This window comes from Oncorhynchus nerka, unplaced genomic scaffold (assembly GCF_034236695.1).
Source record: "Oncorhynchus nerka isolate Pitt River unplaced genomic scaffold, Oner_Uvic_2.0 unplaced_scaffold_83___fragment_2___debris, whole genome shotgun sequence".
NCBI lineage: Eukaryota > Metazoa > Chordata > Actinopteri > Salmoniformes > Salmonidae > Oncorhynchus > Oncorhynchus nerka.
The window spans coordinates 204705-220318 of NW_027040339.1; the positions used below are offsets into that span (position 1 = coordinate 204705).

Sequence of the window (15614 nt, forward strand, 5' to 3'; positions counted from 1 at the left end):
TCACAGTTTTGACATATTCCTGGCAAGGTGTACTGGGAGTGGCAGAGAGAGAATGTGAGGGAGGGATGAATGGGTGGGGGAGAGAGAAACATGAAGAGGAAGAGAGAGAAGAGAGAGAGAGAGAGAGAGAGAGAGAGAGAGAGAGAGAGAGACAGGGAGGGGAGGGGAGGGAGGGGTGAATGGGTGGGGGAGAGAGAAACATGAAGAGGAAGAGAGAGAAAGAGAGAGAGAGAGAGAGAGAGAGAGAGAGGGAGGAGACAGGGGAGGGGAGGGAGGGGTGAGAGAGAGGAAAGAACACAGGGAGGGGAGGAGAGGGTGAGAGAGTGGAGAGAACAAATTGATGGGAGGGGTGAGAGCAGGGGGGTGAGAGAGAGGGAGAACATGGGAGGGGGGCCTAACTGTTCCAGGGCCAGTTCCTGTGGAATGTCAGCCTAGAAGTAAACTTGTCATCATGCCAGGGACCTTAAAACCACAGACAGCTGCTTTACAACCTCTGTAGAAAACAGAGAGAGAAGAACTGTTTAAATGTTCCAGTTATTTATTAGTGAATTTCATTTAATATTTCCAGTCTTTCTGTCCATTAACGACACAATGTTATGTTTCTCCCAACTTGCTTTCACTTAGACAATCTCCTCACACTAGAGATCAAATCAAATTGTATTGGTTACATACACATGTTTAGCAGATGTTATTGTGGCTGTAGCAAAATGCTTGTAAATGAGACAGGGAAGGACAATATAGGAAAGGAGACAAGGAAGGACACTATAGGAAAGGAGACAAGGAAGGACTATATAGGAAAGGAGACAGGGAAGAACAATATAGGAAAGGAGACAAGGAAGGACTCTATAGGAAAGGAGACAGGGAAGAACAATATAGGAAAGGAGACAAGGAAGGACTCTATAGGAAAGGAGACAGGGAAGGACTCTAGGAAAGGAGACAAGGAAGGACACTATAGGAAAGGAGACAAGGAAGGACTCTATAGGAAAGGAGACAGGGAAGGATTCTATAGGAAAGGAGACAGGGAAGATCAATATAGGAAAGGAGACAGGGAAGGACTCTATAGGAAAGGAGACAGGGAAGAACAATATAGGAAAGGAATGAAATATGAGCAGGAAGAGGAAACAACTGTTAAGTACCGTAATCCAACTCTTAACATCAAACAGACACACAGATCAGGAGGGAAACTATGGTTTGTATAATTGCTGTAATGTAAAGTCACATGACCAGCTGGCTGAGGGGTAAACAACACTGTATTGCTGTAATGTAAAGTCACATGACCAGCTGATTGAGGGGTAAACAACACTGTATTGCTGTAATGTAAAGTCACATGACCAGCTGATTGAGGGGTAAACAACACTGTATTGCTGTAATGTAAAGTCACATGACCAGCTGGCTGAGGGGTAAACAACACTGTATTGCTGTAATGTAAAGTCACATGACCAGCGTATTGAGGGGTAAACAACACTGTATTGCTGTAATGTAAAGTCACATGACCAGCGTATTGAGGGGTAAACAACACTGTATTGCTGTAATGTAAAGTCACATGACCAGCTGGCTGAGGGGTAAAACAAACAGTGAACAAGACTTGTGTTCATGGAATCATACGACAGACAAGCAGTCATAGAAAGCAGTCAAACAACTTATCTTTCTTCCATTTCTATCTCTCTGTGCCTTGAGTGCAACAAAAAAAAATCTACCTGTTGAAGGACACACCACACTCGAATCAAATCATTGAGCTCATCGAAATGTGCTCAAGGGAGACATGAAAGTCAATATTTGGGCACAAAAAATGTCAAAGAAGAAAATTGTGGGGAAGGAATGGGAGGGAATGAATGGGAGGGAAGAAATGGGAGGGGAGGTATGGGAGAGGGAAGGAATGGGAGGGAAGGTATGGGACGGAAGGAAGGAATGGGAAATGGGAGGGAAGGAAGGAATGGGAGGGAAGGAATGGGACGGAATGGGAGGGAAGGAAGGAATGGGAAATGGGAGGGAAGGAAGGAAGGTATGGGAGGGAAGGAAGGAATGGGAAATCGGAGAGAAGGTATGGGAGGGAAGGAATGGGAGGGAAGGAATAGTACGGAAGGAAGGAATGGGAAATGGGAGGGAGGGAAGGAATGGGAGGGAGGGAAGGAAGGAATGGGAGGGAAGGAAGGAAGGAATGGGAGGCAAGGAAGGAAGGAAGGAAGGAATGGGAAATGTGAGGGAAGGAAGGAATGGGAGGGAAGGAATGGGAAGGAAGGAATGGGAGGGAAGGAATGGGAAATGGGAGGGAAGGAAGGAATGGGAAATGGGAGGGAAGGAAGGAATGGGAGGGAAGGAATGGGAAGGAAGGAATGGGAGGGAAGGAATGGGAAGGAAGGAATGGGAAATGGGAGGGAAGGAATGGGAAGGGGATGAGCATCATACATCATCATTGTGGTTTGCTGTGTAACTGTGCTATGAGAGAAAGCCTGCAGGGAACACGAGGACAGACCACCCGACCAGAAAGCTTCTGGTTTCTGACAATGGCAGCTCCTAACCAGTTAGTTAACCCGCCTCTTTCTGACCACAGAACAATTCTGTATACGCCTGTTTCCTTTCTGCCCTTATTGGCTATATTGTCTACATACTGTTTGGCGGTTTGGTATTCCTTAGACTTTGGACACTAAAAATGTATCTTGCCGCAGCTGCTACTACCAACAGTTAAACAGTGTGATCTGGCAGTGCTTGACTTGCCATTTCATATTAAAGGTGGGGGGCTGGACTAAACAGGTGGTCGAGCTATGGCATGGGGGGCAAAGAGGAGGCATACACAGGGTGTCAGATTTCTCCAAGGCAGGCCTTTCACAGCTGAATGGAGACATGACCTTCCAGGTTCAAAGAAGGTTCTGTGACAAACATTCCTAAAGAGGTTCTAGAGTCTGACTTTAGAATCACCAAGGTCTAAATCAACAAAGACAATAGAATGCTGTTGAACAAAACAAAATGACAGCAACAAGATGAACTCTATTATATTTGTGGAGATATTCAGTTTACAGTAACTGATATGTTTTGTGTTGTGTTTAGTCTGTGTCTTGTCGTCAACATCTTGGAGGACTATATCTTTGAATGAAGGACACTTACGTACTTTGGATTGCTCAAGCAAGGCCAAGGGCTCTGTCTCTTTGCTTCCTGTTGGTCTGTTAACAGAGGGACACACGGAGAGAGAGAAGAGGAATAGGAGTTAATCACATTGATTGATCGACTAGTTAGGTTCATTCTCACGTCCACACACCTCTCTTGCATGTGTTACTCACACAAGAGAGCAACCAACTTCAAGACATTTATGGCATTGATGGCTTTCGGAAAGACATAGAAACAAATGCATAAACTACGCCCGTACTTCTACGCTATTGGTCCAGGGATATCTAGTCTACATGACGACGTCTGCAGTGTGTTGTGATTGTGTCCTTCCTAACAATGCAATGAACTTTCACCTCAGAGAGAATTCCTTTAATCAGCTGGAGGGGCACTCCGAAACATTAATAATGAACCTGCCTGGGTGAGAATGAAGTCTTGATGGCAAAGAGTACCAATTATGTAAAACACTCCCTTAAATGATGTGTATGCAGCTACTGCTGCGTCACAACAAATCTATGTGATGACGTTGAACAACTGATTGGATTTGCAAAAACTTATCAACGTAAGGACATTTTGTCTTTTTTTCACCCAAATTGTTTACCTTAAATCCAACAACGTGGTTTAAATGTTTAGAAAGATTTCACATTAAATTGACGTTAGTGGACAACTCAACCAAATGTAAATCAAAACTAGACGTTTAAACTGACGTCTGTGCCCAGTGGGTAATGTGAATTATATGGCAGACCATACCATAGCAGGCAGCCATACCATAGCAGGCAGCCATACCATCCTAAATATGCACCGTAGATCACTCAACACAACAAGATACACTTCAGGCAGGTCATTTCAGTTTCCCAACTCAATGCAAAGACTAGTATGTTTGAACGCATATTGCTGGACTATCAAACGTTGCCAAATCAGTCCCATACAAAAACAGTCACGAGGTATTGGCCCTTTACTTATAATGTTCCCCTGGGGAGTCAACACCTTGGCTTGTACACACACCTCACATACCCAGCTGCTATCTCCCGTAGGCCTGATGTCTGCATGTGGCTGCTAATACGTTTAGCCAAGATTCACTTTCAGTTAAGGTCTATTAACATCTTAGAAACAACTAGCGACTAGCCTTAGGCCAACATAACAGATAGCGTCTCGCTTGAGGTTATAGCGCCTCCAGAACGTATTCCCACACCCATGACATTTTGTTGTAGTAGTGGGGAGGACAACACCGACATTTCTCACTTAAATCATTTTACAGACACAAAAAGATCCCACCTTGTCTAGCGTATTTTGTTGTTTGTGGATATTTAGAAAGTTTAACTGAAAAATTTCAGTTTCCATCAGGCATGTCCTTATATATATATTTTTTTTTTTATTCGACATGAGCTTTACTCACATAAAAAAGTCGGATGGAAACCAGTGTCCCAATACTTTTGGAGCTCACTGTACTAGCACATGTCTGAAGATTCATGACTCATACTTATCCGATTTAAGACTCATGACTCATACTATAAAGTATCTGGAGAATTCTGATTTCCTGAATGATTATGGTCATTTTCAGCACAGCCTTTATTAAGCTTTGAGACGACTATATTTTCGAAGTTATAATTGTATAAGCATATGCTAGCCAACTGCTTTGGAATTGATATATATTTATTTTCAAATAAAACTTTGCCATTTGTCTAGACAGTAAAAGCTGAACTTGGTACGTTATATTAAAAATGCTTTCATTTCGGCTTAGGTCACAATTCCTGTCCACGTTTGAAGATTACTGCTTAGACTGGACGAGGGTACTGTGAAACAAAGAAGAGTCTTTCCTCTGGAGCAGCAACAGCAAATGGTGGACTGGATTCCTCACAGACAGGACAGGACCAGTGACAACCTGCCCCATTTTCAAAATTCTTTAAAGACAAGTAGTTTTTTTTTGTAACTGTCATTAGTCTGCTGCCTCCTCCCCTGTTGTTGTATAAAGCTGAACTGTTCAATACCTCAAAAAAAGTACAACAAATAAATGTGTTTACAATCCTAAGAGACTTTATTATTTATTTATCTTCCCTCACCACCAGCAAACAGGTTGTTGTTTTATTTGTTTATTAGAGACACTTTCAGTTGAAAAACAGAACTCAAAGTCAAAGTTATAGTTATAGTAAAGGGTAAAAAAAAATACGAAAAGCTTTCCAGGATTTTGATTGGTTACTTGACAGGCTGAACTAGTTTGAGTGTCAAACGCAAACCTTTGATGCAAAGCACAGGTACAGTGTTAACAAATTGGATCTAAGCTTTTGATTTATAGTTATGCATCACTCCGGTGTTCCGTTTGTGCTTCCTGTTGAAGTTGTAGAAGAGCAGAAACCAAGCACGTCATAGCTACATGTCGTTGTCTATAGCGATAGGGTCTGGCAACGGATCCAACAAGTGTTTCTCCCTTAACTGATCCCCCCACCCCCACCCCCAGCCACCAGTAATTTCAAACCCTCATTAAAGTCTTTCATCACAACACCGTCAAACTAAAACATCTTCCTATCCTTACTGCTTTATTGTTGGCGCAGCTAGCTGGTTGGTTATTTCTGCCTGGTACTGAAATAGATAGGTCAGTGGTGATAAACACCAAGCGATACGAGGTCGGATTGTCACTGTGTTTGCATAGAGAGACTCAGGGTACGGCAGCTGTCTAAACTAGCAGACACCAGAGGCGTTGTATTCATTTGTCTCCTGTCACGAAGGGGAGATCAACAACATATGTAGTAGGGCGGACGCCAATCAGTCGACTGGTCCGATTGTTCGGTCGTTAGGGTGTTAGCCCGACCGCCATGCACCTCCCAGAGTACACAACCTATGCTACACTTGTGAGAAACAAGTTTTGGTATATTTCATTCCATTTACGAGTTTTGTCAATTTAGTCTAGAGCTCCTGTCAATGTTGAGTAAGGACGTGCACGCATAGAAGTAGGTCTATAGGCTACCTGGCCTGCGTGCAAATGTAGGCATATAAATGTGACCATTTGAGCATCTGATGGTATTTCTGCTTAACACACCACCACTAATGAGCTGTGGAGCATCTCAAAGTAATGTTTTCTTCACCTCAAACAGCAAGAAAAGTCTGTTTTTACATCCCTTGAGAATGATAATAGTTCCTCCATGTATTTGAAAAATATTTCCAGCTCTTTCCCTTTCAATTACCACTCAGCGTGATAGGGGAAAAATGTCATGCTCTGATCCAATGGAAACGTCATAAAATAGGCCTACCTGATTACTTCTTATCAGTGCTCTGATCCAATGGAAACGTCATAAAATAGGCCTACCTGATTACTTCTTATCAGTGCTCTGATCCAATGGAAACGTCATAAAATAGGCCTACCTGATTACTTCTTATCAGTGCTCTGATCCAATGGAAACGTCATAAAATAGGCCTACCTGATTACTTCTTATCAGTGCTTGACGTGGACTGAATTAGGTTCCGGTCACTCATTTTGGGTGCTGGTATTGTATATATTTAGGTGCAGTTCCACAATAACTTTTAGCTAATTCTATCAGAGGAATAGAGCAGAAGAACATTTTAGGTGCTGGTACTCGGCTCCAGTGAGCTCCTGCCCAAGTCAAGCACTGCTTCTTATCGCTTGCGCAAATAGCCTACAGCTGTGTCTGTCCCAAGCTCACTGGCGTGGGAAACTCTGAGGGCCCAGAATATTTTATAAAATGTTGCAAGCTTCAGCCAACACAAGCTAATAGTTGATCAAATGTTCCAAGTTTGTTGCAGACAGGCTGAATATGGTTGAACAGATATTTATTATTATCGGGATATTTTCTACCTGCAGGCTGCAATGTTTTTATTTGTTGGATTTATATAGGCAATTTTTTGACATAGTTGGCAAAAGCAATAGAAGTTACATTTTAGGATTGCATCAATTTCATTTAGATTTGGAGGGAATTTTGATGAACCATGTGAACAACGATTTTGAGAAAAGAATAAGTTATTATGAATGAACTTAAACTATTTCACAAAAAAAGTGCATATGAAAACCATAACTTGCACACAGATCGGTTGAAATGGTAAGATAAATTGGCATTCCACATGAGAAATGTTACCGACTCCTGGTGTAGCCTATTACCGGCAACTTCAGGAGAGTAACGGCAGAATATTTTAAAGCCAGTACCAGCAGCAGGAGGAGGATGGTCAGGTTAAAGTTTTTTTTTTTTATTCTGGTTATCTAGATCTCTGGCGCCCTCTTGGGGCATTTGTCTTATTTAATCAATCCGTAAGCTTAAAGCATCAGACAAGCTCAATACATAGAGTTGATTTTATTAAAACACATAGAAAAATAGACGTTGAAAAATGTTGGCCAATCGATTGGTTAAAAGAACAGACAACTTTGTGGGCTCTGTATTCCATTCAAGGAAGCAGATTCAGGTAAGGTTGATCTGATTTGCATTGGTTGTTTTAATGTCTGTTTGGAAACATTTTCTGACTAGATAAATGGATATTGTCAATTGTGCTATTAACATAGGAAAATGTCAACCTTGACTTGCATTCACTTGTTACATGGGCATCACACATCCAAAACACTATTTACTATTGGTCACACCTATGTGGTAAAGTGAACACCATTAGTTAAAGCAAGGCGACTGGAATGACAGATACAGAAATGTTCTGAGAATTGTGGGGAAACACCTTCACCTATCATAGTACTGTTTTGGTAAACTAGTTCAAGGTCACTGCAAAACTAAGCTGAACAAATCTCAGGTGGGTTGAATCCAGAAAGGAAACAGCGTGGCCCCCAGACTACTGCTGACCATCACCAGCTCAGCAGTACACACAGAGGAGTGATCAGCGCTAGCTAACTCGCTAGTGGCAGGGTAGCCTAGTGGTTAGAGCATTGGAGCACTAGTAACCGGAAGGTTGCAAGATCAAATCCCCGAGGTGACAAGGTCAAAATCTGTTTATCTGCCCCTGAACAAGGCAGTTGACCCACTGTTCCTAGGCTGTCATTGAAAATAAGTATTTGTTCTTAACTGACTTGCCTAGTCAAATAAAAGCTGTGTAGGGCTGGCTTGGGAATTTGACTGACTAGCAATATTGATTGTACCATGAGTGTACTGTCAAAATGTCTGTGATCTGATGGGCTTTCCCCGTTCTAGTCAGTCAAACAAACTTATTTATTTCTATGTGCCTAAGTTCTTTTCACCATGTCAGCGCTAGCTTGTTTGCTATTGGATCGGATCAACGGGCTAGGCTACCTCAGGCAGTGCTTGCTTGCTAAAGGAGCAGCAGGCTAAAGGGCTAGGTGCTGTGCTGTGCTACGGGGCTGGGCCCCACCCTAGCCTCCAGCCCTGTCTCAGCGCTAGCAATTAGCTTGCTAAGAGATTGGAGCGATAGGCTACAAGGCTGGGCCCCACCCTAGCCTCCAGCCCTGTCTCAGCGCTAGCAATTAGCTTGCTAAGAGATTGGAGCGATAGGCTACGAGGCTGGGCCCCACCCTAGCCTCCAGCCCTGTCTCAGCCCTAGCAGTTAGCTTGCTAAGAGATTGGAGCAATAGGCTACGAGGCTGGGCCCCACCCTAGCCTCCAGCCCTGTCTCAGCCCTAGCAGTTAGCTTGCTAAGAGATTGAAGCAACAGGCTACGGGGCTGAGATCCACCTTCTAGCTAGATTGCTAAGAGAGCAACCAACGTGCTAGGCAACAGGGCTGGGTGTTGTTCTGTGCTCTAACGGGCTGAGCAGGCCAGGCCCTGGGATGGGTGTTGTGCTGTGCTCTACGGGGCTGAGCAGGCCCCACCCTGCCTCTACCACATTCCTTGATAGAGTTGTCAGGCCAGCTGGAACAGAGCCTAGTCTCTCCTCTCCTGTCTCTCTCTCTCTCTCGCAGTGACTAACTCCAAAGAAATGTCCTGCACTCACTCTACCCAGCCTCTTCGTGTGCTGTCTGCCACCCAGAGCATGTCAGCACAGGGTTCAGCCACAAAACAGAATCACTTTCTTCTTTTTTTTTTCTTTTTTTTTTCTTTCTTTCTTTCTTTATTCTGTTGGGTTGTGCAACTACAATCATCATCACTGAATGGATCTCTGTACATGATTGTGCCAAGGAGCCATAGAGACACTCCAGTTTAGTAAATACCTAGTGAGTTAGTCTTGTCTCTGAAAGAGGCAGTGAAAGTGAATGAAACCAGAGAGCAAAGGATCTGTCGGTCAAGACAACAATAAAGAATAGATTGAATGGTGACTGTGATAAGAACACTAATAAAACAATGAAGTGTGAAACCCTGGTGAGTGAGTGGCAAGATTTGGTTAAGGGTCTATGGGCCCTGGTTAAAAGTAGTGCACTATGAATGGAATAGGGTGCCATTTGGGATGCATCCTTAGTTGCGGAATTATTCCAATGTTATCAAACAGAATTATCTCAATGTTTTCCTCCTTCCTTTATTGTGGGGAGTAGTTGCAATCGAAGGGGTGGACTGATCAGCTGACAAAGCAACATTTGTTACTACTAACTGACCTGACTAGTTTACAGACCAGAGAGAGAAATGCAGAGAGAGAGAGGTTTTACATAAGCAAAGATAAAAATAAAAAAATTTGGCAGAGGAAAATGTGATTATTCTTCAGTACGTAAAACCTCAAAATCAAACAACATAACATCGTTCAATAACTGAACTTGAAATTATTTATTACACTGATTTGCAAGTGGAATATATCCTTTATATAGAAATGATTTACATTTTGTTTCCAACACGCATCAAAATGCACCAACAACTAAGGATGGTATACAAAAAAGAAAAAATAAGTATTGTTATTTGTACTGTAGGCTTTTGTTGTCTGACCCAAAGTGGCAGGAACACTGTTTATTGCTTGTGTGAATGTCACCAGTGACTAATGGTATTTACAGGCTTATAGCACACCTCCATTTTTAATCTTAAAGTGATGGAGCTTTGCAAATCTCCATTTAATACCTGAAATTCTATTACATTCTATAGTTATTGTTGACATTAATCATTATAACGTCTTCCAGTGACATGACATATTGATACATAGTGTTTAACACACCTGTAACCTTTTGACTTGTGCAACTTTCTGCACGTTCTATAGGCTAGCGGTTTTATTTCAGAGTACAAGAACAACTATGATTGGAAACAAGTGCTGAGAAGGAGGTAAACAAATTACAGGTTAAAAAACATATGTGAGCCAGAATCTGTTGCCAGCAAGATAACAACCTCAACAAAGCAAAATATAAGTCTAAATTAACATTCCTCGCACTGCCACAATGATATTTAGGCATTCCATTCCAAACAACATGTACGTACAGATGTAGGATCTTAATTTGACCAGTTTCGCACAGCAGGAAAATAATCCTGCAGCAACGGGAAATGTGAATATTTCTGTGGATTATAATTAAATTTACATTTTTGTAGGGGTTGATAAATGTTTTGTTTAGTTAGGGCAAATCAAGTCTGAATTTGTGGAAATTACAAACTTTATAATAATTGTTAAACCTTGAATACACTACAAATTTGTAGGGTGATCAACAGGGTGATCAAATTAAGGGTGATCAAATTAAAGATCCTATATCTGTTCGCCACATGTCAACTCTAGTCAGAGCTGTATAAAGGGAGTTAAAAGGTGGAGGGGGGTTGCACGGTTGCACATATGCAAGGTTGTGTAAGGTTACAGCGTTAATACTGTCAAGTTTTTTCTGTGTTTCTTAGTTGTTATCTTTGTGATAGTGAAACCACTATCGCCTAGGATAGGTGTCCGTTAACACATACTAAATTAAGGCACCATTTGCACTGAGTGACAATTACCTTTCAAACTAACTTTCCAGCTGAAATAATACAAGTAATAAAAAATATATGTCAAATAAAACATTATCTGATTCAATTTCTTTAGAAAGGGGCACATGCCAGGGATGTCCCCTCTCCCCCCTCCTGTTTGCACTTGCAATTAAACTGCTTGCAGAAGGAATTAGACAGGACCCAAACGTAACAGGCATCAGTATTGGTAAACATAAATATAAACTAAACTTATTTGCAGATGATATCCTGATATACCAGACCAATAATGAAAACTCAATGCCTCCCTTGCTAAAAACTATTTTCAGAAAAAAAAAATTAGGAATAACTCATGATCTACAGCAATTCTTTAAGTGGACCAGAAAAAATATTAAATACTTAGACGGTTAATAAGTGACAACAAACAACAAATATATAAAGGTAACTTTATCCCATTATTCAACAATATGAAAGCAGATCTGACTAAATGGAACAAACCTCCCATATATCTTACAGGTAGAATCTTCAGAATGGCGTCGTTATGGCTCCCAAAGTTTTTAGATTTATTCTCGGTAATACCAATTACCCTACCGAAGAAATTCTTTAAATAACTATACTCGGTCATAACAGACTTTATGTTGTCAAATAAAACTTACAGAATAAAGAGGAAAGCTTTTATCTTCTTAAGTCAGGGGGTGATTTTAACCTTCCTGATTTGGATTTGTATCAACTTCCCACCCAGGGCTTTTACTTACGACATTTCCAGTACCAGTCAACGTTTTTCCTTTCAAATGGTACCAAGAATATGCTTATCCTTGCTTCAGGGCCTGAGCTACAGGCAGTTAGATTTGGGTATGTAATTTAAAGTAACCTTGACCAGTCAAAAAATTTGGGCACACCTACTCATTCAAGGATTTTTCTTTATATTTACTATTTTCTACGTTGTAGAATAATAGTGAAGACATCAAAACTATGAAATAACACATATGGAATCATGTAGTAACCCCCAAAAAAGTGTTATACAAATCAAAATATATTTTATATTTCAGATTCTTCAAAGTAAACAAATCAAATATATTTTATATTTCAGATTCTTCAAAGTAAACAAATCAAATATATTTTATATTTCAGATTCTTCAAAGTAGAAGCAAAGTAGCCTTTGTCTTGATGACAGCTTTGCACACTCTTGGCATTCTCTCAACCAGCTTCATGCGGTAGTCACAAGGAATGCATTTCAATTAACAGGTGTGCCTTGTGAAAAGTTAATTTGTGGAATTTCTTTCCTTCTTAATGCATTTGAGGCAATCAGTTGTGTTCTGACAGGGTAGGGGTGGTATAGAGAATATAGCCCTATTTGATAAAAGACCAAGTCCATATTATGGCAAGAACAGCTCAAATAAGCAAAGAGAAACAACAGTCCATCATTACTTTAAGACATGAAGGTCAGTCAATGTGGAAAATGTCAAGAACTTTTCAAGTTTATTCAAGTGCAGTCGCAAAAACCATCAAGCGCTATGATGAAACTGGCACTCATGAGGCCCTCCACAGGAAAAGAAGACCCAGAGTTCCCTCTGCTGCAGAGGGTAAGTTTATTAGCGTTACCTGCACCTCAGATTGCAGCCCAAATAAATGCTTCACAGTGTTCAAGTAACAGACACATCTGAACATCAACTGATCATCCATAAACTATTCCACATGGTAAACTAAAGCCTTCCAAGTGGCTCATTCATCCCCCCCACACTCCTCCCCCCTGTAACTATTCCCCAGGTCGTTGCTGTAAATGATCATGTGTTGTCAGTCAACTTACCTGGTACAATAAAGGGTCAAATAAAAATTGGTAATAGGAAATTATTTCCATGACAGAATTCAAAAGCAATTTTGGACCAATGTAGATATCTTCAAATACATGCAACTTGAAAGTTTCATATCAAGACATTTCGATTTTCAGGAAACATATTTGAATCTGAAAAAGGATGTCCATATGATAGATAAGCTATACAAAACCTTGCAGAGAGCCTATCCAACTGACAATCTCTTTGAAAAAATATAAACTATTGAAAACAAGACTTAAAAATAACTGATATTGGCACAAGATAGAGGGAATGTTGGAACATAACTAATAGTTAACAAAAATGTACACATATTTCATTATAAACTAATGTATATAATTTATTACACAAAAGACAAAATTCACAAATTCTACAGCACAATGGCAGAGTCATGCCTTAAGTGTAAAACTAACAATGACTGAATAATCCATGCCATCTGGGAATCCTATAGTCCAAAAGTTATGGGCAGAGTTTTGCCTTAGTTTTAAATGTAGCCATAATGCTGAGGTGGCTTTGGCACTCACTACGCTCTTAAGTTCTTGATGGTTGCTAGGCAGCGCCCGTTACTACTATCATCCTGGCAGTTCTAAACTTTGCAAGGCATGTCACTTCACCCATGAAAAAATGTATATATATATAATCTTAATTATAACTGGATGGATCCATAAAGAACTGCTGTGGAAATAAAAAATCACTGAACGATGAACATATTGGAATAAAGTATGCTAATGAAATTGAAGGCATCAAATTGTTAGTATGTTCTACTTTTTCAGCTGCATTGAGACAATGTCTGATTTGTATTTTTTTTCCACTAAATCTTTGTTTGGATAGTGTTTATGCTAGGATTAGAAACGTTAGCTTAGTTGAGGTGAGTGCTGCTCAAGATCCTCTTGTCTAGTTGGCTCGTTCATTATCACTGATCAGAACATTTTGCCAGCAATGTTGTGTAGCTTTAACAAGTGGATTAGTTTACTCTTCACTCGCAGCCACTTAGTAGCCTAGGCCCGTCTCCCGACCAAAAGACTGTGACTTGTTCTAATCAATCAATGTGATTTTGTTTCACTGAATGTCCATCTGTATAGTTGGTTAATTCTCTGACTGGGCTTATAAGTGGAGGTGGTTTAGCTCATCAATTCATTTTCTCATCTATCACTAAACAGAAACATTTAGCATGTTATAATTAAGCAATAAGCCACGAGGGGGTGTGGGATATGGCCAATATACCACAGCTGAGGGCTGTCCTTAGGCACAAGCAAACACAGAGTGCCTGGACACAGCCCTTAGCCGTGTTATATTGGCCATATATCAGGAACCCCAGAGCTGCCTTATTGCTATTTAAAAACTGGTTACCAACGTAATTATAGCAGCATAAATAACTGTTTTGAAATACAAGTGGTATACGGTCTGATATACCATGGCTGTCAGCCAATCAGCATTCAGGGCTCGAACCACCCAGTTTATAATGTAGCCTAAACCAAATGTAGATCTATTATTTTGCTTGATCGCCTAAATACTCAAACTCAAAAAAAGCCCGCTGAGGATCTGAAATATGAACACGAGACTCTTGTAAATATAGATTGCTATTATTTTCTATCAGTATCATGATGAAGATACTGTCAATGTAAAACCATATGTCTGCTCCCTAACAAAGTGGAGTGAGGGTAGGAAAGAGATGAAAACATGGATGAAGAAAAAAGCCTGGGCTTGTCCTGGGCTCTGTTTCAAAATATCACCTTTTTTTCCCCACTATGACAGCGGTTCCACACGTTGCCGTGACGACGCAAGTTGTGTTGGGGATTTTTTTTATTTTATATTATTCTGTTATATTTCATTATATTCATAGCCTACTATAAAATATAAGTGTGTTGACTGTGATTAGGGAGGCCTAAGTGTGTCGTGTCTGTTTAATGAACATAATAACTATTGATTTAATGTGCATGGCCATGTACTGTAGAGTATAGACTGCACAGACCAGTAACATAATAACTATTGATTTAATGTGCATATGACCATGTACTGTAGCTTATAGACTGCACAGACCAGTAACATAATAACTATTGATTTAATGTGCATGGCCATGTACTGTAGAGTATAGACTGCACAGACCAGTAACATAATAACTATTGATTTAATGTGCATGGCCATGTACTGTAGAGTATAGACTGCACAGACCAGTAACATAATAACTATTGATTTAATATGCATGACCATGTACTGTAGCTTATAGACTGCACAGACCAGTAACATAATAACTATTGATTTAATATGCATGACCATGTACTGTAGAGTATAGACTGCACAGACCAGTAACATAATAACTATTGATTTAATATGCATGACCATGTACTGTAGAGTATAGACTGCACAGACCAGTAACATAATAACTATTGATTTAATGTGCATATGACCATGTACTGTAGAATATAGACTGCACAGACCAGTAACATAATAACTATTGATTTAATGTTTAATTAACTCAAACATTTTGCCATTCTAATACATTATATTCATATTTTAATGTTTCCTAAAACAAATTAACAATGCATTTCTTAGTGATGGTGTATATTCAATAGATTTTTTTTTAAATAGACGTCCAACCACATCTACTCTACACATCTACTTCCACTCATAAACGTGCCGCCATGTGCACCAGAGATATAAATAAGCTTATCGCGGCAAGAATAACTAAAAAAAATACAAAAATAGGACTGTATGAATTGGGCTCTAAAAAACACTGCCAGATTTAGTTTTTTTACAGGCATAGACAGAATCGTAGGAAGGAGGGTGTAGGGAGTGGCTCTCTCTGAAAAATCTGTGTACAATCGCTCTGTCTGAAAGATGTATTTTGCAATAATTATTGTCATGAAAATTGCTACATTTCATTATGGCAAAATAAGTCCATGAGTCAAGAGATATTTGTTGAGATTTGCT

At 40.2% G+C, this 15614-nt stretch overlaps 1 protein-coding gene across 1 annotated transcript in view; it reads right to left on the reverse strand.

Moving 5' to 3' along the window:
* The window catches only part of LOC115122570 (neuroblast differentiation-associated protein AHNAK-like), a 44724-nt gene that overhangs the window by 25814 nt on the left and 3296 nt on the right, over nucleotides 1–15614 (reverse strand). Inside the window, 1 exon segment of the mRNA XM_065016542.1 lies at nucleotides 3103–3158. The gene's annotated coding sequence lies outside the window, so the exon portion shown is untranslated.